Genomic DNA, 13800 nt, shown 5'->3' with positions numbered 1-13800 from the left:
GAGAGCCAATTGATGGCACAACATGCTAGTGGTCCAGGGGGGATGTTAAAGGAAACAGAAGAAAAAACTAGGAGGCAAAAGATATTGATAGAGGTATAAATAATGTCATGTACGTATATAAATATATGAATACATAAGGCTAGGGATATAGGTCTATGAACATATATTTATAGATTAAGTATAAAGATAGCCGGCAGACATCGGCCTGTACTCATATCCTCCATCAACACGACACTTTGTTCTAATAACCTGGCATCCTATGATGCTCAATTTCCTGACAAGATCGCAGGAGAGAAAATGGCGCATTAGCTAATGTGGTGAAGAAAGCTGATGACGCCGGGTATTAGAAGATATAGCGTGCGGGGTCTGAAGAGGTTGAAATTAAACAAGCGGCCTTCTACCACAGAAAGAACAAAGCCCACATGGAAGAAGCATAGCAGCCTGTGTGATCATGAGGTGTTGATAGGACCAAGTAACGGGCATCAGCAGACCCCAAATAACCAAGTGTTTTGATGGGAATGAGGAGGATCAGACTGGAGAACCAAAGCCCATCTCTAGACAACTGGACATCCCCTCACATAGGGTCACAAGAAGGGACGAGCCAGTCAGGGCGCCTTACAGCACTGATGAAACTCACCACATTCCTCTAGTTCTTTAATGCCTTCTCCCCACCCCACTATTCTGACCCCAGTTCTATCTTACAAAGAAATCTGGCTAGACCAGAGCATGCGCACTGGCAAAGGTAAGAGCTCTAGACACACAGAATCCAGGACAGATAAATCCCTCAGGAACAATAATGGACGGTGCAATACCACGAGGGGAGGGAGAAGATGGGAGCAGAAGGGGGAACCAATCCCAATAATCGACATATAAATAAACCCTACCCCGGGGGACGAACAATAGAAATGTGGGTGAAGGGAGATAGCAGATGGTGTATAATATGAATATAAAAATAATTTATAATTTATCAAGGGTTCACGAGGTGAAGGTGAGGGCAGGCGAGGGGAAAAGAGGAGATGATAACAAGGGCTCAAGTAGAAAGAAAATCTTTGGAATGATGGCAACATATGTACAAGTGTGCTCGATACAATTGATGTATAGATTGTTATCAGAGTTGTAAGAGCCCCCAAATAAAAAAAAGTGGAATCGCGGATCTGACAAATGTCTTAAGGGAAATGGAGAGTACTTTGAAAGTGATAAGGTTGTATAAAAACATTTAAATAGAAAGCTTTGAAAAACATTGCATTTGGGGGTGGTGGGGCACCTCCTCATATGCATCCATTTCATTGTTCACCATTCTTAATTTTCCTACATTCACACTCCTCACATTCAAAGTTCCATTCATGAGAAATTTTTGTATCTGTTTGCCATCTTGAGTCCTGCCCTACCCCGTACCCAAATCAAGACCCAGAAGCTCCACTGGTGCAAGCGTCACCAGCTCAAGTCACCCTGGTGGATTCCCCTTCAAGAAAACCATTTACAGCAATTTGAACAGAAGCAGATGAGCAGATCTTTGTTCCAGTGGAGCCAATGGGTGGGTTTGAACTCCCACCCATTCAGTGAGCAGCCAAGTGCCTGTGTTGTACGACCACGGGTCCTTGCATTCCACTGGACCACTGATGAAAGCCAGTGCCCACTGTTGTGGGGACCATTTATAGGGAAATGGCGGACAGCACAATAAGCTGGGCATGAAAAGAGGAAATTCTAAGATTTCTTTACTTTCAGGACAGGGAGAGAGTCACTAGAAAGACTCTCCTCCATGCACAATGACTTGTTGAATTTCAGTGGGCTCCTGTGTTAGGCAGCGTTCTCTAGACCAGCAAAACCACGACACTTGTGACAGTGGAAACAGAACAGGATAAGTTATATAGCAAAGAGGACCAGAACAGCCAATTAGTCCAAGCAACGGTACAGAAAGCTCAATCCAACTCACTTCGGTGGGTTAACGAATTTCCTGAAGGTCCTTCCACGATGGGCCGGCAGGTCAGACAGCAAGATTCCAATGGCTGAGAGGGTGGAAAGCAAGGTTGAAATGTCCAACGACAGGCTGCTAGAGTCCCAGGAGCAGCAGGCAACAGGAGGCTCCCATCCAAAGGACTGGAGGTCAGATGACAAACCAGATGTAGGATGCAGCTCTGGAGAAGCAGCTGAGGACACTCCCTTGCAGTTGATTGGCTGCTGATAACAGAGGGTAAACACCTCAGTTGCAGTGGTGGGCTTCCTGGAAGGTCCATAGAGATAATCCTATCACAGAGAGCCTTGTGATCCCTTCTGCATATGAATGCAGCTCCAATCCTATTGATTGAGTCACTCCTCACGTAATCCATCATGTGATTCTCTAATTCAAAATGGCCAATGTCCATCCATTTCAGCTTACTCTTAGAATAACTGTATTCATGCATTCCATTTCATTTTTGACCACTTCCAGTGTTCCTAAATTCATACTTCACACTTTCCACGTTCCCAATACGAGAAGCTTTTTGCAGCTGTTTCTCCTACTCTTGAGTCCTGCCCATCACTCTTCCAGTGCGGGAGCAACGGATGTCAGAATAGATGGGGCGTCTATTCCCCCAAACTGACCCCAACTTTATGTTGCCACTGAAACAGGTCATATGACATCTTGCCTCAGTTTGCTCTTTGTGCATGACGTCGAACACCGTTGTTATGTAACTGGTTCCCCTTCATGTAGATGCTTGTTCTGTATCTTTGCCTAGATTCCTTTGTGGCGTGCTTACTGCTGCATATCATCCTATTGAGCCTATTGACTAGCCACTTCTCGGTCTTGGCAGCCTGCACACGTCGTGGAGAATCTGCTCCTGGTCCATCACCGAGCACAGCACCAGGGCGCCGATGACCAGAGCCACAGAGCCATCTGCCCCCTGGTGCACGTTCTCCCAAGGGAGACCACGAAGCCCTCCAACTGCAGGTGACGGTTCTTAGTGATGCTCTACATCAAGAACTTCTCAAAGTTTTGATAGGGGTCCACTGAGGTCACCCTGAATCAGGGTGGGTAGAACTTGAAGTTGGCCCCCGTGTCATAGCCCAGTTCCAGCAGCGACGGCTTCCCAGATGTGCCGGCAAACTCCTGCATTCGACTGCACAGTTCCCGCTTCCTGCTCTTTCTGCCCATTGTACATGGCAGTGAACCTCACCATGAAGTGGGGAAAGAACTGTTTGCACATTCTGCTCCAGAGACCCAGGAAGTGCAGCAGGTACACGGGGAATGCCAGGATGCCAACAAGCAGCCTGAGAAGGAAGACGGCAATCTCCATCACGCAGGTCAGGTCACTCCCTACAGGAGAACCTTCCTCTTGTCTTCTGGGCACCAACTCTCAGACTCACGTAGCTGAGCCACCAGGATTGTGTTTATACTATCCAGGTAGATCCTGCTGATCACGAGAGGGTTACATTTTCCCTTCCCGAATTAGACCAGAAGGTCCATACCAAGCGGTATCATCTAAAACTTTATCTCAGATCCTGGCGAATAGTGTCACCATGCAGTAGTATATTACAGGAAACATCTTAGAACCACTCAGAGGACGCTTTGCTGAGGCCTACATCATCCAACACCAGGATGATCCTTAATCGTTGCACCTCATAATGAAATAGTGTAACAAACCTATGTACACATGAGTGAGGCCACCTCTCAATTAATGATTGCTCCTCATCAAATTCAGACAAGCGGCCTTCATACTGGACCACAGACACAGTAACTTCATATTAGAAAAAAATCACGTAAAAACGTTAAGTGGTTTTCACAAGCTGCTGGGAGGTATACATTGGATTCCACCTTTGCTGGGACATCCCCACGGAAGAGCTCAAACCCTTGATTGACACATTAAAAGGGGACCCACAGCTAAATGATTTATTGGAGAGAGAGAGAGAGAGAGAGAGAGAGAGAGAGAGAGAGAGAGAGAGAGAGAGAGAGAGAGAAAACTATTGATGACCTCAAAGTTTTTGGTGAGTGGGAGGTTGTTTATTGGGATAGGCAACCCAGGCAGAGAAAAAGATTTTTCAAGAAATCAGATGTCTGTTTAAGACAGGTAAATTTTGAACCGACTATGAGACATCTAGGAAGAAATTGAGGGAGGGAAATGACTCACTTAGTGCCAAAATCTGTAGGTAGGTCCGCCCACAGGATTTCGGAGGGTCGAGGTGATTCAAAGCAAGGTTGATGAGTAAAGTGGCGGCGGCGGCTAGAGAGTCCGAGGAACTGCAGGCAGGGTCCAAAGAACTGGAGGTTTGAGGACAAACCAGATGGAGGATCCAGCCTGGGAATAACTGCTGAGGGAACTCCCTTGCAGTTGATTGGCTGCTGATAACAGAGGGAAAACTGTACCTTAGCTGCAGTGGTGGGTTTCCTGGAAGATGGATAGAGATAATCCTATCACAGAGAGCCTTGTGCTTCCTGAGGGAGTCAGGGTGATCCCTTCTGCATAGGAATGCAGCTCCAATCCTATTGATTGAGTCACTCCTCATGTAATCCATCATGTGATTCTCTAATTCAAAATGGCCAATGTCCATCCATTTCAGCTTACTCTTAGGATACCTATGTTCATGCATTCCATTTCATTTTTGACCACTTCCAGTTTTCCTAAGTTCATACTTCACACTTTCCAAGTTCCCATGACGAGAAGCTTTTTGCAGCTGTTTCTCCTACTCTTGAGTCCTGCCCATCACTCTTCCAGTGCGGGAGCAACGGATGTCACAATAGATGGGGCGTCTATTCCCCCAAACTGACCCCAACTTCATGTTGCCACTGAAACAGGTCATATGACATCTTGCCTCAGTTTGCTCTTTGTGCATGAGGTCGAACACCGTTATTTGTAACTGGTTCCCCTTCATGTAGATTCTTGTTCTGTATCTTTGCCTGGATTCCTTTGTGCTGTGCTTAATGATGAATTGCATCCTATTGAGCCTATTGCCTAGCCACTTCTTGGCCTTGGCAGCCTGCACACGTGGTGGAGAATCTGCTCATGGTCCATCACCGAGCACAGCACCAGGGCGCCGATGACCACAGCCACAGAGCCATCTGCCCCCTGGTGCACGTTCTCCCCAGGGAGACCATGAAGCTCTCCAACTGCAGCTGGTGGTTCTCTGCACAGCTCTTCATCAAGAAGTTCTCAAAGTTGGGTTTGGGATCAACACAGGTCACCCTGCATCCGGGTGGGTAGATCTTGAAGTTGGCCCCCATGTCATAGCCCAGTTCCAGCAGGGAGAGCTTCCCAGATATGCCTGCAAAGTCCTGCAGGGTGCTGCAAAGCACCCACTTTCTCCTTGCCGTTGCTCTTTGTGCATCACAGTGAACCTCACCATGAAGTGGGGGAAAGAACTGTTTGCACATTCTGCTCCAGAGACCCAGGAAGTGCAGCAGGTACAAGGGGAATGCCAGGATGCCAACAAGCAGCCTGAGAAGGAAGATGGAAACTCCATCACGCCGGTCTGGTCACTCCCTACAGGAGAACCTTCCTCTTGTCTTCTGGGCACCAACTCTCAGACTCACGTAGCTGAGCCACCAGGATTGTGTTTATACTATCCATTTAGATCCTGCTGATCACGAGAGGGTTACATTCACCGTTCCTGAATTAGACCAGAAGGTCCATACCAAGCGGTATCATCTAAAACTTTATCTCAGATCCTGGTGAATAGTGTCACCATGCAGGAGTACATTATAGGAAACGTCTTAGAACCACTCAGAGGATGCTTTGCTGAGGCCTACATCATCCACTCCCTGTAGGATCCCTTAATCGTTGCACCTCACAATGAAATAGTGTAATAAACCTATGTACACATGAGTGAGGCCACCTCTCAATTTATGATTGCTCCGGGTCAAGTTCAGACACGCGGCCCTCATACTGGACCACAGGCACAGTAACTTGATATTAGAAAAACCGTGTAAAAACATTAACTGGTTTTCACAAGTTGCTGGGAGGTATAAATTGGATTCCACCTTTGCTGGGGCTTCCCCACAGAAGAGCTCAAACCCTTGATAGACACATTAAACGGGACCCACACTACATAGTCCTAGAGCGCTCACCCCACGGCTCGCTGTCAGTTCCAGTTTGTAGAAGGAAGCACTAGCCAAGGAAAGGCTTATCGCAGGACCCCAGCTATGAGTATTCACCTGGACATTTTTCACACACCTATCACCCCCACGGCTCTGTTAGCCCAGGAAGATAAACCTTCGAGAGTGGAGACATCTAGGCAATATGGGCTTCAACGTGGTTGGTCCTATTGGGAGCAAATAGCACAGGTGGTCATCAGAGGCCAGCATGGCGGTGAACCACTCAGTGGGAACAACCCGTCCATCATAATTCTACCTTACACCCCCACTCAGATAAAAAGGGCTTGGGAATTTTCTATAGATCTTTAGAGAGTGTTAGCGGAATTTTGTGGGAAGTTAGCTCGCCATTATTCTCTCGGGAAGCTTGGTCGTTCCTACAACCAACTGCATGGGTCATTACCAAAGTCTCATGCCATAAGGGGCTCGAGGGAGCCCCTCATTACTTACAGACGGCTCCGGGGACAGCAGAGCAGCCCACTGTGGCCCCTCACTCAATCCTTCCAAACTGACTATGGCTGTGCTCAGAAACCGAATATTCACTCGCATTCTGTTCTTCAAAATGTAAGGCAGGCTGTGAACACAACCAGTTACTCGGCGTTTAATGTGCAAGTGTTTGGTCATGGAAACAGCAAAGCCATTGGGAAGTAATTCTTCACCTTGCAAACTCAAATAGCATCCTACCGCCATTCTTTCTTCATTAGCACACACTAGGGCACGCACGCGTGTGCCGGCGTCCATTTCTAAGGGAAATAGCAATGCAGACGGGGTAACCCAAAAGGCATTTGTGGAAAACTGAGGACTGGGAAGAGAGTGTATGCACACAAATTCTTAATGTTCACAATTTAAGAAGCCTGGGAGGCCAGGATTCTGAGTGGATGGAGGTCTTCACACTTGCGAGTTAAAGATGAGCCCCAATCCAATTTTTATAACTAAGATTAATCCGCACAACATCCTCCCATAATAGTGCTACCTTAAAGTGACCTCTTACAAGCACACATGCTGAGGTCTATGTGGCCGGCACCTTTAACTCTAGGAGCAGACAGGCTGCTAGTGCTCTCCCTGCTCAGGGGACAGTCACTCCCCCTGACCTGTCCCCAGCACTGCTGTTAGCTTACTCCTCCAATGAACTCAGGGACCTCTGGGGTTTGGGTACAGCCCACTCTGTGTGGTTCCCTGTACTGAGGGGGGCTTGAATGCCCCAAGAATCTATAAGTTGATGTTAAGAATACATGTTCTCTCCTTCTGCTCAGACCTTGTTACTGATGCCACGCCGTAGTAAGCACCCCAAAACTTTTGTTTGTCTCTCAATTTCTTCCCTTTGATGACCAAACTGTCCCCGAGGGCCCATCGGAGGTCGGGGCTGGACCTCACAGGCATTCAATACTCTTACAGTCTCCAGGGCTGAGCATCCAATTTTACACAACAACGCTGCTAGCCTAAGACCAAGGTATGTCATCTAATTAGGCATAATCTAAATTTAGGGTCAAGCTAGACAGATCGTCAGAGAATGCACTCACTTAGGAAGGGAGCTGATAGAGCTCATTGGTGAGGAAACCAGTCAAATGCACCCCGGCGAATATATACCACTCCTATACCGGCATTTCGATGCCTAGGGGCTTGTACACGTCACTATAGTTCTTTCTCGGATTTTTATGGGTGCCACCTATGACCTGACAATCCACAGAGCACACCAGCAGCCGTTTACTGTCCTGTTTCACTGGGGTGGGCACTTCAATACATCTGAAAATGGACAATAGCCTCACGTACGCCAGCAAAGGGTGTAGGAAGTTTTGTTAAGATTGGAACATTCATCATGTCACAGGTGTCCCTTAAATGCTCAGGGCCAGGCCCTCAATGAACGGGCATTGGGCACACCAAATCCCAATGAGTGAAACGGAAGGGGGAGATCAAAGGTGATTTCCATACACGTAAGTCTTCATTTAGCTTTATCAACACTAAATATTTACTCCCTTACAAAAAAATTCTAACATAATGAGGGTGGAGAAACATTTTTCCACCACCAAAGAGAAAAGCCATCTGGAGAAGATCTGGTGGAAGAATCTGGTGGAAGAATGATGCTGGACGGAGGATGACAGGTTACTCATCTCTAGGGTCTGAGGAGATTCTTACTTCTTTTTGAGATGGTGGAGAAAACAAATGGATTCCCCTTAGGAGGGTGCGACCTCTTGTGGAGAAAGTTGAAGAACAAGGAGGAGATGAGGAAACCATCCAATCTCCAGGATGATTCTTTCACAGGACACTAACAGCCCAAGGAGAGGGGCTCTTTATTTGTGTTTTCACAGGCACCGGAGATAAATACACGTCAGAAACGTCCAGAAAAGCTCACAGATTCATGAGAAAGCAATGTTTCCTAAGAGTTGTAATCATATCTGCCACTGCTGACTGTGTTAGTCAGGGTACTGCAGAGAACCAAATCCACAGAAATTCATGTATAAGAGAGTTTTACATAAAGGTTAAGTGCACACGAAGAACACAATCCAACCCATTGCTGCCCAAGCCCACAAGTCCAACACTAACCCATATGTCCAACACCGATCCATAAAGTCCTTCTCCATCTCACAAAACACGCGGAATGATGCCAAATGCAGGAGGAAAGACAAATGTGTAAGTGAATGTGTAAACATCTCAACGCTGACAGGGTCTCCACACGGCTGCTCTAGCACCCGGGGCTGCATTGGGGTAGGTCCATGTGGCTTCTCCTCAGTGATGTCTTGCAGGAAGTGAGCCTTGCCAGCTGAAGCAGGGAACTGACCAAGGCAGCTGCACCCTGTTCTGACCATCACAGAGCAAATGGCTCGACAACAAGAAAGTTGAGGCTCACTCAGCCATTTATCTCTTCGGCCTTCTATTAATCCCACATGTGTTTCTTGGCCAGGTGGCACAAAAAACTTTCACTATCTCACTGATGTTGCCTGAGAGGCAATCCAGGAATCTATCAGAACTGGACAATTTATGCAAAAGTGACTGGACGAATACAACATACTGTTGATTTGCTAGAAGATATAAAAATGGACTTTCAACATCAATTGATGCTAAAACGAACTTGAACATTAGAATTTGGGGGCATAATTCCTGATCTGTATAATATTAGTATACATAGCTGGACTTTAATTGTAAATCACTTGCAGGGATGTAAGGAACATGTCTCATTGGACATCAATCAGCTGAGAAAGGAAATTTTTACCTCAAGCAGTTTCCATGTGTTAGGTTCTAGTCTGACTGTGCGACTCAGTGTCATTGTTCGTTGCCTGCACCGTCACATGCTGCTTCCATAGAAGGCAAAGTGGTACCGAAACAAGCCACGTCACCCTTTTCAATTTAAAATGTACTCTAAAAGCGGGAAATGTGGGGAACTGGGCACCAGGAGGAGAGTGTATGTGGACAAACTCTTGAATCCTGGGAGGCCGGATTTCGATGGAGGGAGGCCTTCACATTTTTGAGTTGGAGATGAGTCCTAGACACATTCTCCTAATTGAAAACCATCCCCACAAAATCCTCCCATAATAGTGCTACCTTAGTGGAACCCCTTACAAGCACATGGCTGGTCATTCATTATGCGGCAGGCAGCCCTTCAGCATGGGAGCAGACATCATGTTTCTATTGTTCTCCCCACTCGGGGGACAGTCAGTTTCCTCTGCCTGCCCCAGTACTACTATTAGCTTTCTCCCCCATCGTGCCCTGGATATCTAGGGCTAAGACACTGTCCAACTTGTTCCTTATGCGATAGACTGTGATGGATGGGGCTTGTTAACCCAAAGACAATATACACCTGCTGGAGGATACTTTCTCCCTCTCTGTTCTTGACTCTGTGAAAGACGTGAGCGTACTACACTGTTTGCCTGTTTTTTTATTTATCCCATGAAATTGTACAGTCACTCCTTAGGATCATCTCAGTTGTGCGCTGGACCCCACGTTTCATTTCTTGGCCCATTTATCATCCTCTACCAGTGCTTCCTTAGATCTCGTTGTGACCAAACAATTTGTGTTACACGAGGTTTACTTGTGTTTTACTGCTTATGCAAAGGCGTTCATTCGGTTGTGTGGCTCACAAGAAATACGGATAGCTTTGAGAAGAATGGGGATTCCGGAACACTTCATCATGCTCATACAGAACCTAGCTTCCGAGGCAGCTGTGTGAACAGAACAAGAAAATACCACGGGGTTTAACATTGAGGAAGGTGTGTGTGACAGCTGAACCCTCTCACCATGCTTATACAATCTGCGTGCAGAGCAAATCATCACAGAAGTTGCATTCTATGGAAAAGAATGTGGCATCAGGACTGGGGGAAGATGCCTTAACAACCTGCGACAACACAACCTTGCTTCCTGAAGGTGAGGAAGGGAGGCACTTGCTGATGAAGATCAAGTATCACAGAACTTCAGCATTTATTACAACTTACTGTAAAGAAAACCCAAATGCTCACAATTGGGCCAATATGATCAGCGGACAAAAGACGCAACTTGTGAAGGATTTCATCTTGCTTAGATCCACAATCAATGCTCAGGAACAAGAGAAACAGTCAAGATCAATAGAAACAGTTGGGAGAGCACGTGATGCATCGCAGAGACTAAATGTGCCGCGTACAGTGTTGAACAGCAAGGAGGTTACTTTGCGGAGGGAGGTGGGCCTGACCCAAGCCATGGTATTTTCCATGGCCTCACCTGCCTGTGAACGTTGGGCTAGAGCAGGGAAGAGCGAAGAAGAATCGATGTATTTGTTGTGAAGCTGGTGAAGAATATCGAAAGTCCAATGGACTCTGCCGAACAAACATCTGTTTAGGAACAAGTACAGTCAGAATGCTCCTTAGAGACAAGGATGGCAAGACTTCTCATGGGCTTTGTCACATGAATATGTTATCCGCAGAGATCAGATGCTGGAACAGAACACCAAGCTTGATAAAGTCGTGGGCAGCCTGTAAAAGGAGGACCCTGAACAAGACGGACTGATGCAGTGACTGCAGCAGTGGGCTCCACTAGCAGCTGAGGGCGGTGCAGGACCGGGGAATGTTTTGTTCTGTGGCCCATATTGGGTCGCTGTGAGTTGGAACTAACTTGCCGATACCTAACAACCACGTTTGTTCTCTCTTGCTTTGTTTTTACGTTTATGGAAAAGTTTTATTGTAATCCAAAAGCAACACAACGGGGCCGGCAATGACTACCGCAAATCCTTCTGCAGTTATTTTAAAACAGATATCAGCTTCTGCCCGGCAATTAAAACAGTTCAAATGGGAAACTTTCACCGCACAGTAAACTCCGCCCCAACTGATGAATGGTGGCTAAAATCATAGGTCCTGGCCACACCTCTCATGTTACGTGGACACCACTCACAATTCAGTACAAAAATTCGTGTTACCAAGCTCTCATGAAAAATTAAGTAATCAAGCGGCAATATTTTAAGTGCAGCAAGGACTGTCCATGTCATGAGTTACTAGGTTTGAATTTCCTCACATTATAACAAAATCGATAGAGAAGACTTTGCAATTTAGACAATGAACAAATCTGTCCTTTTACACAGTGACAGATGTCACTTCTCTCATCTTTCCCCTCCTCCTTTGTCTGTGTTGACTTCTTGTGTTTCTGTTCTTCGCTTTTTTCCAATTCTGCTCCAGTCCCTGCAGGCTTCTCACGTTTCTTTTTTTTTTTTATTTTATTTTTCTTATCATTTTATTGTGAGCTCTTACAGATATTGTAACACTCCATATTTCAATTAGATCAAGTATAATTGTTCAAATTCTACCACCATCAGTTTCAATGATCTGTCTTTCTTCTTGAAGTCTTTGATCTCAGCTCCCCTTTATCCCTTCTGTGTTCTTGCCTCCCTCCCAGGAAGCCTTACGTTTATATTATATATTATTATTTGCCATATCTTACACCATCCCATGTATCTGTTCACCTGACATTCTGTTATCCTTATGTTTCTAATGCTTTTCATGTTTCCGTGCTCCTCCGTTTCTCTCTGCATCTTTGTCTTCTTACTGAGTTGACTTTCTGCTGAGCTTGCGCTGCGTCTGTGGCTTTGGGTCTGGCTTCCAGAAGGGCTATGCTTCTATTTGGACTGCTTTGACTGTGACTCCTGGTCCCACCTCACCGACCCACTGTGCCGTGTCCGCACTCTCTTTGCTTCCTCCATCACTTTCTCTTTCAGTTCCTTCACATTGCCCCCTGATGCTTCTTCTTGTACAAATACATTACTTTCCCTGTCATTTTCATTGTAATCTGGATCAAATTTCACTTCATCATTTTCTCTCCTTAAGTCGGAGGAAAATCAAGAGGACTAGCTTAACTAGGGCTTAGGTTTGATAGAATTCTTGTCAATTTGCCCAACAACTCGCTCTCTTTCAATGTGTGTGTCTGGTGGGTTAAGGATATGCAGTAATTTATTGCTACTGGACTATAATCCCTTGATTCTGATACATGCTTGTCATGATCTCTATAGTTTGTATCTACAGACTTTGTCTCTTCACCTTAGCATCTTTAGAATCTGAACTAGCTTCGTGATCATGAAGTTTTCTGTGACTCTAGAGACTTCAATGACTTTTGGGGGTGGGGGTGGGGTTGGAGGGCTGCTGTTCCCATCTGAGGCAAATCCCTTTCATCTGTGTTTTCTCTTTCTGTGGGGATGCAGAATATTTACTCCGCCGAGGAGAGTCTTCTTTTTGACTCACTTCTTCCCACCCTGCGCTTGGAACTTGAATAATCTCTGTGGTCTTAGTTGTTTTTTTTTTTTTTGGTCTTTATGGGGCATGAAGTTTTTATGTAAGGAGCCATGAATGGATTCATGGTTACATGAAGTTCTAGTCTATTTAGTCGGTTCAGACAGATTTTTAAATGTCACGTTTTCATTCAGACGGTCTACATGACTCTCTCTCTCTCTGGCTGATGCTACTTTTGCCCTCCCCAGGGTTTCCCTTTGCCAAGATCCAATAATCCCGATCTTTGGTTTGTCCCTTTTCACTAGATGTAGAGCTATTGGAACTTTCAATCTCATGCATTGTTTTATGACTCACTTCTTTGAGTTACTGAATCTGAATTTCCTCTGACGTTGGTCACTCGTTTTGTCCTTATACTTGATTCTATTTTCAGTCTTAGTGCCAAACTTTAGTTTGCTTTAAATAATACTACAGGCTTTCCTAGACTTCATGTTGGTTGTGTAGATTTAACATCATCTTCTTCTCCAGATCCAAAGTCATCTTGATCCCTTTTGGGTTGAGGAACCAAATCATATTAATAACATTTTCAGCAGGAGCTCTATTGTCATCCTTAAACTCTCCCACAGTTTCAGTGACAGTCCTTTTGCATCTGGTTTCTGCAGAGGACGGCCACGTGCTGAGCATCTAGGAGTATAATCCACCCCTAGAGGGGAGCTGGATCCTTCAGTTCCACTTACTTCTGCCTGACCTTTCCTTGGACTTTTTCCTGGTTAACTTTCCTGGATGTTGACGTCCGTTCTTCAGAGGGTTCTTTGATATTAGTTATATCCTCTGTACCTCCAATATTGCTCCCCAGTTTTTCTGTTGATCTTGATCGTCTTAGGTGGTGGAATGCCGTCCTTGGCAGGGGTCCTAGCCATCTTTCCATGGTCAGGTTTGGTCACATGCTTTCCCTGTTTCAGTTCTTTCAGTTCACTCTGCTTCAGAATTAGCACGACCCCCACATTTGAAGGGAGTACACAGAAAATGAAAGGAGATCGTCTGTTGTGGGAAAGGAAGTGACCT

The 13800-nt window shown here is 45.8% G+C and overlaps 2 pseudogenes; both read right to left on the bottom strand.

Moving 5' to 3' along the window:
* Positions 1–2765: 2765 nt before the first annotated feature.
* Positions 2766–3272, bottom strand: LOC142456139 (thiol S-methyltransferase TMT1A pseudogene; annotated as a pseudogene).
* A 1653-nt stretch (positions 3273–4925) lies between these two features.
* Positions 4926–13655, bottom strand: LOC142456138 (E3 ubiquitin-protein ligase RBBP6-like; annotated as a pseudogene).
* Positions 13656–13800: the final 145 nt, after the last annotated feature.

Source organism: Tenrec ecaudatus, chromosome 9, assembly GCF_050624435.1.
Source record: "Tenrec ecaudatus isolate mTenEca1 chromosome 9, mTenEca1.hap1, whole genome shotgun sequence".
Lineage (NCBI taxonomy): Eukaryota > Metazoa > Chordata > Mammalia > Afrosoricida > Tenrecidae > Tenrec > Tenrec ecaudatus.
The sequence above is the reverse complement of the archived record's forward strand: the minus strand, read 5'-3'. Positions and strand labels throughout refer to the sequence as shown.